The following is a 15,088-nucleotide window of genomic DNA, read 5'->3' as shown; positions in this document are numbered from 1 at the left end:
TCCATGCATGTGTGCAGCCAACATGCTGCTAAAGAGCCCTTGCAGTCATCCAAGCCATCTGTAAAAGTGCCTTGTAATGGAGGGTCCTTGACATGGAGAAAAATCAGATGCTGATCCCATTAGCAAGTGCTTAGCTGAAGATCTCATTTTAATGAGTAGTGAAAGTGCTTTAAGCTCTGGTTGTCCTAACACATAGTTTATCAAATACACTCACCTTGAATTGCTTATCAAGATGAATAGCAATTCAGCTACTTCCTTCTTCTTGTGGCAATCTCCTGCTGAAAGATCCTAATTTCTCCTTTGTTTGCCCTTATCTCAAGAGAGGCTGATGGAGGGAAGCTATCACTCCAGAGGGCAGGCTGGGCAGGCCTGGGTCTACTGTCTCAGGCCTTGTGATTCTCTGAAAGCCGTTTAAAATTAGGGTTGCCAAGCCTCCAGGATTGTCCTGGAGTTTCCAGGAATCAAAGATTAATCTTTAATTAAATATTATGTCATGTGATGAAACCTCAAGGAATATGTCCAATCAAAACTGGCAACCTTATGTTTATTCTGTATTTTTGCCCTTCAGTAATTTTACTATTGCTAGACCTTAAATGGTAGCAAATGATTTTCTCTGTTGTCTTGAAGTTATCACTGTTTCTGCATCCTGCAAGTGACCTGACAGCTATTAATGGAGGTATTAAAGTTTTCATTTCACTGAAAGGCCTCGACCACACTGACTGTTCCACTGTGTGCAATTAAAACATTAGCATTGGCCTGTGCATCATGAGCATGTTACAGAGCTTCCATACTAGTAATTCCACTTCACTTCCATTTATCCATCCTGCTATGTCTACACACAGCAGTAGAGTACATTGCTCCCAGTAACCTATGACAGAAGATCTGGCATAACAGCTATGTGCAGTGGTTTCTGGGAGATTTCACCCAGTGGCTTGTGCACTGTAGGACAGTGCTACCAGGACTACTGACAACATGCCAGTGCTTCTCATCTACATTAGCCCTTGGGGCTTGTCTACATCACAAAGTTGCAGCGCTGGGGAGGGGGTTACAGCGCTGCAACTTAGGAGGTGTACACATCTGCAGGGCATCACCAGCGCTGCAACTCCCTGTTTGCAGCGCTGGCCGTACTCCCGTTTTGTCTCGGGTGTAGAGGATCCAGCGCTGGTAATCAAGTGTAGACACTTACCAGCGCTTTTCTTGACCTCCGTGGAATAAGCAGGTATCCCAGCATACCTGAGGAAGCCTCTGGTAATCAAGCAGGTCTCCTTCCCCGGTTTGCTCTCGCGTTCCCCGAACCCCCGTGCAAGCAGGTCTCCTTCCCTGCGGTTTGCAGGGGGGTTCGGGGAACGCGAGAGCAAACCGCGGCGAAGCTGGTCTCCTTCCCCGGTTTGCTCTCGCGTTCCCCGAACCCCCATGCAAGCAGGTCTCCTTCCCTGCGGTTTGCTCTCGCGTTCCCCGAATCCCCGAGCAAGCAGGTCTCCTTCCCTGCGGTTTGCAGGGGGGTTCGGGGAACGCGAGAGCAAACTGCGGCGAAGCTGGTCTCCTTCCCCGGTTTGCTCTCGCGTTCCCCGAACCCCCCTTGAAGCCGCCCAACAGCGCTGCAGTGTGGCCACATCTAACACCACTTGCAGCGCTGGTTGCTGTAAGTGTGGCCACTCTGCAGCGCTGGCCCTATACAGCTGTACTAATACAGCTGTAACAACCAGCGCTGCAAAATTGTAGATGTAGACATACCCCAAGTAAAGAAGTCAATCATTATTTAGAGTTGCTTGCAGCAGATCTAACAAATGGTCTAAAGCGCACACACCTTGACAATATTTGTAACAAATGTCTGCACAGAGGCTCAGTATGCTAGGAACAACTGATGTTATTTAGCATGAAAAAACTGATGATATTTAGCATGAAAAAAATTCTCCCTTAGGGAGGGAGTATGGTCTAGTGGCTAACGCATGGTACTGCGAGTAAGGTGTTATGGCTTCTATTCTTGGCTTTGCAATTAACTCAGTGTGGTCTTGGGCAACTTATGTAACTTTTGTGTTCCTTCAGTTTTGACGCCTGTAAAATGGGCAGGCTAATATATACATTTAATCCACAGAGAGGTTGTGGAGTTTAATTGATGCTTGTAAAACCATTGGAACTTAGAAGATGTTCTGTAAGCTTGAAGTGTTTTTAATGTAAAATCTCAAGCATCTATTTGCAATTTAATAAGACTGCATTCAAGCTCTCCTTCTTGTATAATCAGTGTTCTTTTTGAGGACACTGATGTTTGCTGCACAAGTTGATAAGTGATCCCGGTATTAAATGGCGACTTGCCATTCATCACAATGATGAAAACAACAACAAATGCAGACTGATTTGTCAATTCAAGGTAAGGCTGCTTTTTCTGTTCACTATAAGAGAAACAAGATGTGTATCTTTCTGTCAAAAAACAGGAAACTGCTCCTTGAAAAAGTCCAATATAATTAAGAGCTGATAAACTATTACTTCTCACTTAGGTGAGAGAATTCAAATTACAATTAGCTAATTTGCAGAAGGTTTAAGTTATTCTAGATTTCACACACTGATAAAAAATACCTACATTAGCTAGGAAAAAATTAATTAGTAATTAGGCCCAAATGTGTGGCTGACAAATAGCCAATCTGGCACAGAATTTAAATGTCCACCTTGCAGTGTGTATTAGAGACTCAGGCCTCAGATATGTCAGGAGAGATGGTGCAGCAACTTGTATTAATTACCCTAGTAATCAGCACAGTCTGAGTTGCTCAGGCATCCTGAATCATCCAGTATATATTGTGCCTTGCCCGTAGAAGTAACAAAGGTGTTGTCATAGTAGCATTACATCTTCTCATTAACACAGCCTCTGCCCATACTAGTAACTAGGGCCCAGATTCAGCAAGGTATTTAAGCATGTCTGTAATCCCAACAACTTTAATGAGAGTGTTAATATGTTTAACCACCTTGCTGAATCAGGGCCTAGAGACACTGATCCTTACTAATTTCAGATAGGGACACTAATCGATATTACTGCTTTTAAAAAAGAAACAAAGCTCACTAAAATGATCTGAACCAAAAGGTCTGGCTACCTGAACCGCGGGTAAAAGATGGCTATGGAAATAAGGTAATTAAACCCCAATGCCTTCCCTAGCCAAACAGTTCATAAAACGAACTGCAGGTGGGTTTCCTCTACAGTATTGCCAACTTCAAGCATTCAAAAATCATGAATCAAAAAGAACCACAAAATAGCCTTAAAAACCATGAAAATTTTAAATAATATATTTTGAGTTCTGTAGATTTCCCTTCTGATTCTTGAGCCTTTAAGATCTGCATTTTCAAGCTATTCTCCACAAGCAAGAGAGCTAGACACTAACTCTGAAAAAAAGAAAATAAAAAAGAAAACTGAGATTCTCGCAGTCTCTGATGACTCTAGAACTTGGGACCTTAAGGAAAAAAACACCAAATATCACAAGATTCATGATGAAATTGAAAGAGCTGTCAAATTTTGAAGGTCTCTATCAGTAAGACACACTCCTGCACAACTCAACAGGTATTCAAGAAAGTTTCTCTCTCTCAAACTGTAAAAGCTCTGCAGGTGGGAAATGTACATTACTCACAAGGGCACATCTGAGTGGGGCTTTCTCTTGTATACCTCCTTATCGTCTTCCAGTCTTAGGAGGCCTGCAAAGAATGAGACATGGGCTCCTTACCAAGTATCCAGAAGCCCTGCCTCAGTCACATGACAAAACCTCAGGCTGAGCACCTGCCCTGCTTAGAGATTTCACTACATAGCTAAATTAACCAAGGTGTTTCCCTTCAACTCACCTGTTGAAGGCTTTGATTTAGCTGCTGCACATTTACCAAAGTTTTCTCTATGGGCGAATCGTTCCTCAATCATGAGCTTTATGACGTTAGCAACAAAATAACATACACAAACTCAGTTGTAGGGGATTTTCTAAAGCTAATAATTCAGACAAATGAAACCCAATTTCCTCTGGAACAATGCTCCTCAATGAGGATTATTTGTGTCCCAAACTTCACCTTTCAAACTCCCACTGTAAAACTGTTAAAAAGAAGTCTCCAGAAATGGAAGTAGGTTTCCCCGCTCCCCTCCCCCATGCTCAAAAACAACAATGCCATTTTTGCTCAAATGAAATTCACCTTTAGACAGATGCCAAGTCTGGAAAACTGTCTGAAATATAAACGTACAGAAAATTATGAATAAAAGAAAACTAGAGTGGTACACTGGAAACCGCTATGTATCCTTCACTAGCGCCACTGCAGCTACTCCTGCTGTCATAATGACAGGAAAAGGTGCTTATTACAGGATTAATCTTTTAACCACAATCTGTAACCTTTGCATCTGAACAAGATTGCAAATCCCTACCTGTTTCTCCAGCTCACAACTTCCCAATGTTCACAGTCCATATTTTCACAGTGTCCACATTTTCAGAACTCTGAGTTCAAATTGGAAAGCTGTGAACAGTGAGGCAGGGACTGTCAGTTTCTCTCTCAAAAGACTGTGATTTAAAAGAAACACCCTAAGGCTAAGTACTTTCTTCTGTCTTTTTGACGCCATCTAATAGTTTTACATAGTAATCCCACCAAGCTTATCACAATTAACAAGGTGGGGAAAAAAAACACAAACCCAAATGGCTCTCACTTAGGCAGAAAGGAACTCCAGCTGTCTTTAAAGCACATCATTTTAGAAATAAACCATCAAAATATGAAAAATGGAGAAAACTGTATTAATACTAAGATACCCAAATTATTAACACCTCAATAAGGAGGCTGTGATCTAGCCAGTGCAAACAAGTAAGAGAAACGAGCAGTTTTGAGGAGCAGGGACCTAACAATAGGAGAATATAGTAGTCTCAAAGCTCCACACAGGAGGCCATCGATAGGATAATAAATAATTTCAAGGGGATAGAGGGACTTATCTTCCTAAGGATTGCTTTAGCTTATGGCATCCTGGGTTGCAATGAGGACTCTGGATCAGATTTTTAAAGGTATTTAGGCACCTAAAGATGTAGCTAGATAGATGCCGTGTGAGATTTTCAGAACTGTCTAGGTGCTTAACTTCCACTGATTTCAGGTGCTTTTGAAAACCCCACTAGGTGCCTATCTACACCTAACTGGCATTAAAAATACAGCCCTCAGTCACTGATTCACATCTGCTGTATTTAGATGGCTTGACTATCCCCTAAAGGAACTACAGGAGAACCAGGAGCAATTTATACTGATGTAACTGGATGGCTTCAGATTTGCCTGGACCTTGTGCTAAGGCTACAAAATAATTTTCCAGTAAAGAGAGAGCAAGAGAAACTATATCAACAGTGTGAAAACTGTCAGCTCAGCCAGAGAGTTTGCATGGAAAACTGGCCTATGACTCCTAAAACTGCAGATATAATCCATCCAGGTTGGTTGGTGGGAGGAACCAGGTATACAAATCAGAAAAAGTATCAAATATTGTATCACAATTTCTCAGGTATGACCGAATGCATGAATTTGTGATGAAATTCATATGGGCAAAGAGTCATGAAGATTTTCTGCTTCTAAGTTTGCCCACTACAACGAAAGAGAGGGTGAGTGAAATATACTCACTATGAATGCTGCTGTCATATTTCAAGGATTTTGCTCTCAGAATGAGAGGAACAAATATAAGTTGGTGGCATGGTGTCCTGTACAACATTAATAATGGCAAAAGAAATAGAGTGGTGGGGTTTTATTCCAAATTTCAGAATTTCCTTCTTGAACTAGATGTATCAGTGTGAATAGGGGGAGTAGGTATGCTGTCTTCTACTGCTGAGTGTCCATTTAACATACCATTTTACAACCAAACCCCTTCTTCTCTGACATGCTTCCACAGCTGATTTTAATGTTGTCCCTGCAGCCATAGAAATATTAGAAGAGAAATAATTCAGCAAAATATTTAAATTTGTTAAAATCTAAACTAATGTGTATTCAAATCTGTTGAATTTACTTTAGAGTGTGTGGCAATATTTTATTTATACTATTATTATTACTCTAGGGTTGCCAGGCATCTGATTTTTGACCGTCTTTGACCTGGTCTCGAGCCATTAAAAGTCCAGTCGGTGGTGCAGCAGGGCTAAGGCAGGCTCCCTGCCTGCCCTGGGTCTGTGCAGCTCCGGGAAGTGGACAGCATGTCCGGCCCCTAAGCACAAGAGTGGTCAGGGAAGCTTCGTATGCTGCCCCCGCCCCCAGCACTGGCTCTGCAGCTCCCATTGACCAGGAACTGCTGGCCAATGGGAGCTGCGGGGGCAGCACCTGTGGGCAGTGTGCACTGCATGGAGCCACTGGGCTGCCCCTCTGCCTAGGGGCCGGACATGCTGGCTTCTTCTGGAAGCTGCACAGAGCCAGAGTGGTGTATGCACTGTGTGATACTACTGCTTTTAAAAAAGAAACAAAGCTCACTAAAATGATGTGAAACAAAAGGACTGGCTATCTGAACCACGGGTAAAAGGGTGGCTATGGAAATAAGGTAATTAAACCCCATGCCTTCCCAAGCCAAAGAGCTCATAAAATGTGCTGCAGGTGGGTTTCCTCTACAGTATTGCCAACTTCTAATAGGTAGCATGGTCTGAGGATACCTCAGGTCCCATGCATATGCCAGCGCCTGCTCAGGAGGCTGCCAGCAAACTTACAGTGCTAGAACACCCCTTTTACGTGGTATACCCTTCTGACTGATGGAAAAATAGCAAGATGTGTGTAAGAGCAAGTGGCAAAAAACATGCAAGCATCTGTTCTGAAAGTGATTCTTGATCCTAGTAGATGGACAAGCCGTATATCATCCCAGCAGAGAGATCCATGTATGTAAAATACCATTAAACTTAATACAGCTGACATCTAAACCATTTGCATGAATAGCTTCTCTATTGTTTAAACCTTTTATTTCCTTTTAGTGACGTCTACTACCCTGTTATAACACTAACATGAGGAATCAAGCATTATAAAGAGATGGTGCTGTTGTGGTAAATTTCCCAAAGGCTTGTCTCCACTAAATGTGTATGAAACTGCAAGCACCAAGTGCTGGCATATGCATGGGAAATCTAAATGTTCACACATGCACTTTTAATAGTCTTAACACCAGGGCATTCTGAGGTGTGTGTTTGCAACTGGGCTTTACAGCTGCAAAATGGTAACCCTTGGGCAACTGAAAGCACACCCACAGGTGTTGCAATGTGCAAAGCTGTACCTGCTGCCCAACATCTGGGGCTCTCTCCCTGACCCCACTCATCACATCTCAATGCCACCCACTTTTGTGTCTTCTCATAACACCAAGTTACGTAAGGTATGTTAAAGCCAGCAACAAATGCTTTTGTGATCTTCCAGGTACACTGAATATTCACACAAGCAACCACAATGCTACAAGCAGATCCAGGCAGGTGGACGCTGGCGCCTGGGCAGAGCCCTGCTGAAGTAAATGAAAAGTAAGGATCTCCCTGCACAGAGCCACAGGCGGGATCAGAACCTTACATTGTAAGCTCTTTGGGGCAGGGACTCAGACTATTTTGTAAAGCTCCATTTGCATTCATGGCACAATAAGCAATTAGCAGCCACAATAAAGACTTTAATCCTTTTAAAAACTGGTCTTAATTTCCTCTCACACATTTTAGGTGTTTGGTATTTATTTAGCAAAGGATATTTTTTAATCTGGTTTCCTTTTAAGTATGTTTCTATTACAACTACAGGTCTATTGAGACTGGGGTACCTTAAAGCTTTGTCCGATAGGGACTTATTGGAAGGGTATCAGTGCATGAAATAACTCCTGATATAAGATACTTCACAAGGACATGGGAAGGAGTGAAGAGAGAGTCTTAAATTGAGCTCATTCACAAAAGGCTGTTACATAATCCTCCCCACCCCTCACCTCTGTACCTATGCAGAAAATCTGCTGGAAGATCTAGGACGTGGCAGTATTCTTTGAAGACACCACCTTTTTTATCTGAGCAAACCTATATACAAAGGCAAGTCAACTGGCATAACAGCTATTACTGACAGGAACAAGAAGGGTAGTAGAATTAATTGTCTATATTGCCTCTTCCTTAACAGACTTATTCTACAAGATCTAAAGAACCACATTTCTCTAATCGCAAAACAAGCTCAAGAATAACATAAAGTACTGTGAATTGCTGGCAATTTTCTTTATGATATACACCACCTCATAAATGCACCGAATGTATTTACACCTTTGAGTTCTTTGGGTTTTTTTTAACTCAGGAAATAAAAGTGGCTGTTTTCTACTGTTGAAATAGAGAATCAGCTAGATACAAAACATGCTCACATGATTATATATTGAAAGGACATGGTCAAGGTAACTTTTGTAAGTATATATGAACAGACAACTACCGTGTTTGTGGAGTTATATCCATATGACAAACTGGAGGGGCATGTTATAAATTGCAGAGGCAACTGATCCACTTATCAGATGCCTGTGCAGAATATCACATGCTTCTGACCACATTACTTGCCCACTAATCAATCTCACTGGGATTTATTCTAACATTTCAAACCTTTCAGCAGCCTCAGACAGCTGCTGCCATTTCTAAAAGTCAACTGTTTTCTCCAGATCTCTTCCCACCCCACCCCCAAAACTAAATCAATTAAAAAAAAAAACTTAAAAAAATTAAACACATTAAGAGCATGACAACTTTTCTGTGTTTATAACAACCTCTTAGATTACACCTCCTAGGTTCCAATTCTTTACTTAAACTAGTGCATGATAAAGGAATTTCTTTTACCGTAGGGATCACTATTAAAACCAGGGCTCTTCACTTTGACTTTTGCTGCTCAAAAAACACATCAACAAATTATTAGTTTAAAAAAAAACAACACAAAAATATTTACAGGGACTCTGCAAAAAAAAAAAACAAAACCCGAAAACCCGGTGCCTATTCATCCTTGAACTGCGTCTCTTTCGAAGACGGACTTTTGCACTCAAACAATTTTTGAAACCCTCAGATCAATAGACTTCCTATATGTTTAATAAATCTGTAGACTCCATCCCACAGTAGTAGGTCAGAACTGACTTGTGCTTTTTAATTAGTACTGCCCTCTGCTCAAGGTGTCCTCAGGACAAACTATTCATTGCTGAGTTAAAAAAAGACTGCATGCCACTACATTTTTGCTACAAAGAATATTTAAGACACCCAGCAGCTCTTTCCTGGGCATGAGGAAGACATAATTCACCAACTGTTGGAACAACATTTCTATACAGGCCAGATTCTCCTTATGTTATTTCCATAACTGCACAGTTAAATCTATAAACAATTGTATTTGTATCGTCCTCCCCTGCTATTAAAATGTGTTCCACTTGTCTTCTTGGAAAAACCAGCTGTGAAATCCTCTCTTATGAAATTATCGTATTCATAAAGAGATAAAACTACCACAATGCAGTTATTGTTACTAGTCCCTCTTCCAAAGCATGGGGGCGCCAGAGTTCGTCTAAGAAAAAGTAACCATTTTATATTTAATATGGGCTATTTTTCCTAGCCTTGTTCTCTGAATGGCTGAAATTTTCCAAAAAAATGTCAGGCTCAGGCAGCCACTCAGTACAGAAAATTTTAGCCCAAATGGTTGAAGTTTGCCAAAGTTATAAACAAATGAAAAAGGGGTCTTATAATGCAAAGTGTCATACAACCTTAATAATAAAGTGGATGAGCCAATATATTTTATTGGAGAGACTTCTGTTGGTCATCTTCTGTTGATTCTTTCTCAGGCTGAGCTCTATTAAGCTCAGAAGCTTGTCCCTTCCACCAACAGAAGAAAACTGAAAGGATATCCTCTCCTATTAATGCATATTTACATCACCGGTGTTACAAGGGATAAGAGCAGTCCATGCAGTCCCTTAACTGGAAAAAATACTATGGTCTCCCTAAGTATGGATAGTTAAAAAGATGCAACTTTTTTCTTTTCTAATGGAACTGATATTGCTTTACATGTTGCACTGAAATTTAGATCCCTAATATAATATTCTGATTTCCCTTTATTTTGAGGACATCTGTTCTGGTTTGGTCAGAACAAGACCTCTTTTTAACCTTCATCCAGCCCTAGAATCTAAAATTTTTAGGTAAGATTTTAAAAACATGTGCCCTGCATTTAGCCTCTTGTTCAGTTTTAGGACCCTAAATAAGCAGACACCTACACTGCCAACCCTGCCCCCACACACAACGGCGGCAGCAAGTCTCAGTGCGTGGGTCAACCGGTTTAATAGCCGGTTATTAATAAGGGGTTAATAAGCTGACTCAGACTCCATGGTACTGGGCTAAAAATAGCAGCATAGACAGTCGTGCTCAGGCTGCAGCCCAAGCTCTGAGACCCTCCCTGTTTGCTTGATTTCAGAGCCCAGGCGCCAGCCCAAGCAGGAATATCTACATTGCTACATTTAGCCCCCGTAGTGCAAGTCCCATGAGCCCGAATCAGTTGACCCAGGTTCTGGGACTTGCTGCCACGCTGTAGGGTTTTTTCCCCCAGTGTAGATGTAGCCTGCATGGGCTGGTTTTCAGAACTGCTCAGAACCCACCAACTCCTACTAACTTTTGCAATTTAAGCCACTTTGAACAAGTGCTTAAATATTAATAAGTTTAACTTTAGGCACCCATCTCAGAAAACCTTAGCCCCTGTAGTTAAATACTTGTAAGTGTACGATGGCTCAGTCTTCTAAGCCTTAAATTGATCTTAAAGTTGAAAGGCTTTTAGTTTTCTGGGTTTTTTAAAGATCATTTCAAAGCAAAAATGACTCCAAACACTGGATCACCTCAAACTCATGGCAATTGAAGGTTTACACATAATTTTATAACATTGAACTAATTTTCTTTAAGTTGGCTGGGTTATTACATTTCACTGAGATTCACAGAATAAATAAAGTTTAAAGAAACTTGTCCAGTATTCAGAAGTTTTTGAATTATACCGGAATACATTTTCTGCAGGGAACGGATGGGAGAGATGACTGTTTGTTTGTTAAATGTACACATATAACACAAATTATTAGACTGATTTAGTAATCATATAGAAATCATTTGAAAAAAATCACATCATGGCTGAGCCAAACATGGAAAATTTTGACCCAAAAGCTATTTGTTTCAGAAATTTGTAGGGTAAAAAGAATGTCTGCATGGATGGAATTATAATTTAACCTTAATTACAGTTCCGACTGCTGCAGAAGTTATATTACTCTCACCTTAAAGACTTCTTACTCTATTGCGGTAGGTGGTGAAACGCTTTGATCAGTGGCCTTACTTCCCCCCACCCCTACCTCTTTACAGAAGTGTAATCCCCAATATAGCCTTACTTGGAGGAAGATTATGTTCTAAAGGACAGGGAAGAGGTTGGACGAGGTGCAAAAATGAAGCTAGAAACCTTCCTCCATCCCCTTTTTTATTTACACAATATATGAGAGTGAGAAATAAGAGCCCTTTGGGATGTTGTGAACTATTGGAAAACCACACATTTGGGTGAACAGGGAAGCTCAGGTCTACAGGCAGAACATGCCGGTGAGGGCCATACATCTGCACACTCCACAGTCTGTCGTCATGCTTTCCAAATGGAGATCACAAATGTCTGTGGAAGAAAATATTAGCTAAGAAACAGGGATTTTAACCACCCTTCAGACTGTAATTATGCTTGTATTTACCAAAATGGGAAATATACAGATGTTTTATTCTTAATTTAACTGAAAATAAATAAAAACCACTGGCTGCTCTAAGATGCTAGAACTGGCACTTTCCTTCTGCATCAGCTGAGATTTCTGCTGCCTCTGCGGTTCAGGCTGAAGTTTTTCTGAAGGGCGGAACTGAGACTTTTTCAAAATCTTGAAGCCATAAATCTCTTATTTTTTCTTTACTTTTTTTTAATTATTATTTTTGGCAAGTCAGATTTTTTCTCTCCAAGTGCTCTGCTCCAGTGAAACTGATGAGTCTAATAAATTCTGACTTTGTGTATGCTGTCTCATATCAGCATAGGTTATGTTTTGTTAACCAAGTGGATACATAAATGCACTTAGTTGTAGAAACTCAGCAAGGCTGTAATTGGTATGAGCTGGAGGTATTATGATAGCTGAAATCCTTGTGGCATTAGATGTTTGTTTTGTCCAATTGAGGGAGATACATTCTGTTTTCACCAATGCTAGGGCTTTCATTTGTCAGTACACAAACATTTGCTTTTAATGCCCTCAGGATGCTACACTTGGGTTCAGATTAATAGCCTGTTCAGCTCTCATGTTCAGCTCAAGTATGCTTTTAACTTGGAGACTATAAGATGATTAAATAAAAGCTTTGGTGTGTTCATGAAAAATGTTTGTAGTCAAGTGATGTGAATTCCACAAAAATGTCTTTTGTCTGAGTAAGCCAGGTTTTGCATTCTTTATGCAATTTAAAGAGATTCCAGATATATCTCCACTGCAAAAGAATACCCAGGTGAGCGAGTCTCTGAGCCTGTCAGCTGACTTGGGCTCACACTCTCGAACTAAAAATAGCAGGGTAGATATTCCCACTTAGGCTGGAGCCCGGGTTCTGAGACTCTCCACCATCACCGGGTTTCAGAGCCCAGGCTCCAGCCCAAGTGGGAACATCTACCCTGCTATTTTTAGCCCAGGAGCAGGAGAGCTGTGTGAGCCCAAGTCAGTGGACCTGGGCTCTGACACTTGTTACTGCAGGTCTTTTTTTCCTACCATCACCAGACTTGGAAGGAGATCAAAATCCAAGCTTAGCTCTGAATTCAGCAAATGGCTCCTGTATGAGATAAGAGCCATGTGACTTCTATTCCCACCTCTGCCACTGGCCTGTTGTGTAGGGTAAGTCACTTTAAGCATGTGCTTAACTTAAACATTGTTTTAATTTAAATAGGTCTTTCACAACTGCTCAGCTGCCTATGATGCATGAATCCCATTATTTTTTCCATTAGTAAATTCAATAAATGAACAATTCAAATAGCAGCTTTCATACACTTTCAGTTTTTACGTAAGCTGTGTTCATGGTGATTTTTTAAAAAAATTGGTTAAATTTTATTAAGTAGCTGAAGCATCTCAGGTCCATTTAAATAGCTGATAATGCAATTTCATTATACGTGGAGCACTATCAACTCCCTCTATTCTGCTCTAGAATTGGTGTGCGTGTTCCAAGTTTTATAAAATCCAGCCTTCTGCCACACAAATGGGTGTGGATACGGTGGCTTAAATCCCACAACGGACAGTTGGCACAGATTTGCCACAAAAAAATGATGGCAAAGAAAGAGCAACAGGACCATTCTACCTGAAAAACCATAGTTAAAATAAGTCTATTACAATGAATAACCAGAGTTCCAAGCCTTAGAGACATCTGAACTAATCTGTCATCTTTGGCCACTATATCAGTCTCAGGAGTTTTGTGAGTTATCAACATTTGCCTAACTGCTTCCACTGATATCATTTACCACCGACTTCAATGGCAGCAGTTAGGCCAATGCTTGATGCTTTTAAATCCCCTATCCTTAATGTGTTAGACATCATCATCTGTCCGGTGCGCATGTCAATATGATGGGATATAGAACCATGAGATTCACAGAAAAGACGGTTACTCACCTTTGTAACTGTTGTTCTTCAAGATGTGTTGCTCATATCCATTCCAGCTAGGTGTGTGCGCCGCACATGCACGCACATTGGAAGATTTTTACCCTAGCAACTCCGGTGGGTCAGCAGGTTGCCCCCTGGAGTGGCGCCGCCATGGCGCTGGATATATACCCCTGCCGACCTGACCGCTCCTCAGTTCCTTCTTGCCGGCTACTCCGACAGTGGGGAAGGAGGGCGGGTTTGGAATGGATATGAGCAACACATCTCGAAGAACAACAGTTACAAAGGTGAGTAACCGTCTTTTCTTCTTCGAGTGCTTGCTCATATCCATTCCAGTTAGGTGATTCCCAAGCCTTACCTAGGCGGTGGGGTCGGAGTGAGATGTCGCAGAGTGTAACACTGCGGAGCCGAAGGCTGCGTCATCCCTAGACTGCTGAACCAGGGCATAGTGGGAGGCAAACGTGTGGACCAAGGACCAGGTCGCTGCGCGACAGATTTCATGAATGGGCACGTGAGTGAGGAAAGCAGCCGATGAGGCCTGAGCCCTGGTGGAGTGTGCAGTCATGTGACCCGAGGGGACGTGAGCCAAGTCGTAAGAGGTGCGGATGCACGACGTTACCCAGGAGGAAATCCGCTGCGAGGAGACGAGTAGGCCCTTGATACGCTCAGCCACCGCAACAAAGAGTTGGGGAGTTCTGCGAAATGGCTTAGTTCACTCGATATAAAAAGCGAGTGCTCTATGGATGTCTAGGGAGTGTAGTTGCTGCTCCCTGCGAGACGAATGTGGCTTTGGGAAGAAGACAGGTAGGAAGATCTCCTGGTTAACACGGAAGGCCGATACCACATTGGGGAGAAAGGCCAGATGTGGTCGCAACTGCACCTTGTCCCTGTGGAACACAGTATATGGGGGATCTACCGTGAGGGCCCAAAGCTCCGAGACTCACCTCGCTGATCTGATGGCCACCAGGAAAGTGGTTTTCCAGGAGAGGTAGAGAAGGGAGCAAGTTCCTAACGGCTCGAATGGGGCGGACATGAGTCTGGCAAGAACCAGGTTAAGGTCCCATGGAGGGGCAGGGCAGCATACCTGGGGGTAGAGGCGTTCTAGGCCCTTAAGGAATCTAGACACCATCGGGTGTGAGAATACCGAGCGGCCATCCTCCCCTGGATGGAAGGTAGAGATGGCAGTCAAATGGACCTTCAGAGATGATACTGCTAGGCCCTGTTGTTTAAGGGACAAGAGGTAATCCAAGATGTTGGAAATTGAGACCTTGGTGGGAAGGAAGTTCCGCTCCACACACCAGCACGCGAAACGCTTCCACTTGGCCAAAAATGTTGCTCTAGTGGAAGGCTTCCTGCTACCCAGGAGCACCTGTTGCACTGGGGTAGAGCAACGCAGCTCAGACTGGGTCAGCCACGCAGAAGCCATGCCGTGAGGTGGAGGGATTGAAGGTCCGGGTGACGCAGTTTGCAGTGGCCCTGGGTTATCAGGTCCAGGTGAAGAGGCAGGGAGACAGGGTCGGCTATGGCTAG

General features: G+C 42.3%; 1 protein-coding gene across 2 annotated transcripts in view; it reads right to left on the bottom strand.

Moving 5' to 3' along the window:
- The window catches only part of GPC1 (glypican 1), a 320,362-nt gene that overhangs the window by 62,386 nt on the left and 242,888 nt on the right, over positions 1 to 15,088 (bottom strand). The window lies entirely within an intron of this gene.

This window comes from Gopherus evgoodei, chromosome 9, assembly GCF_007399415.2.
Source record: "Gopherus evgoodei ecotype Sinaloan lineage chromosome 9, rGopEvg1_v1.p, whole genome shotgun sequence".
NCBI lineage: Eukaryota > Metazoa > Chordata > Testudines > Testudinidae > Gopherus > Gopherus evgoodei.
The sequence above is the reverse complement of the archived record's forward strand: the minus strand, read 5'-3'. Positions and strand labels throughout refer to the sequence as shown.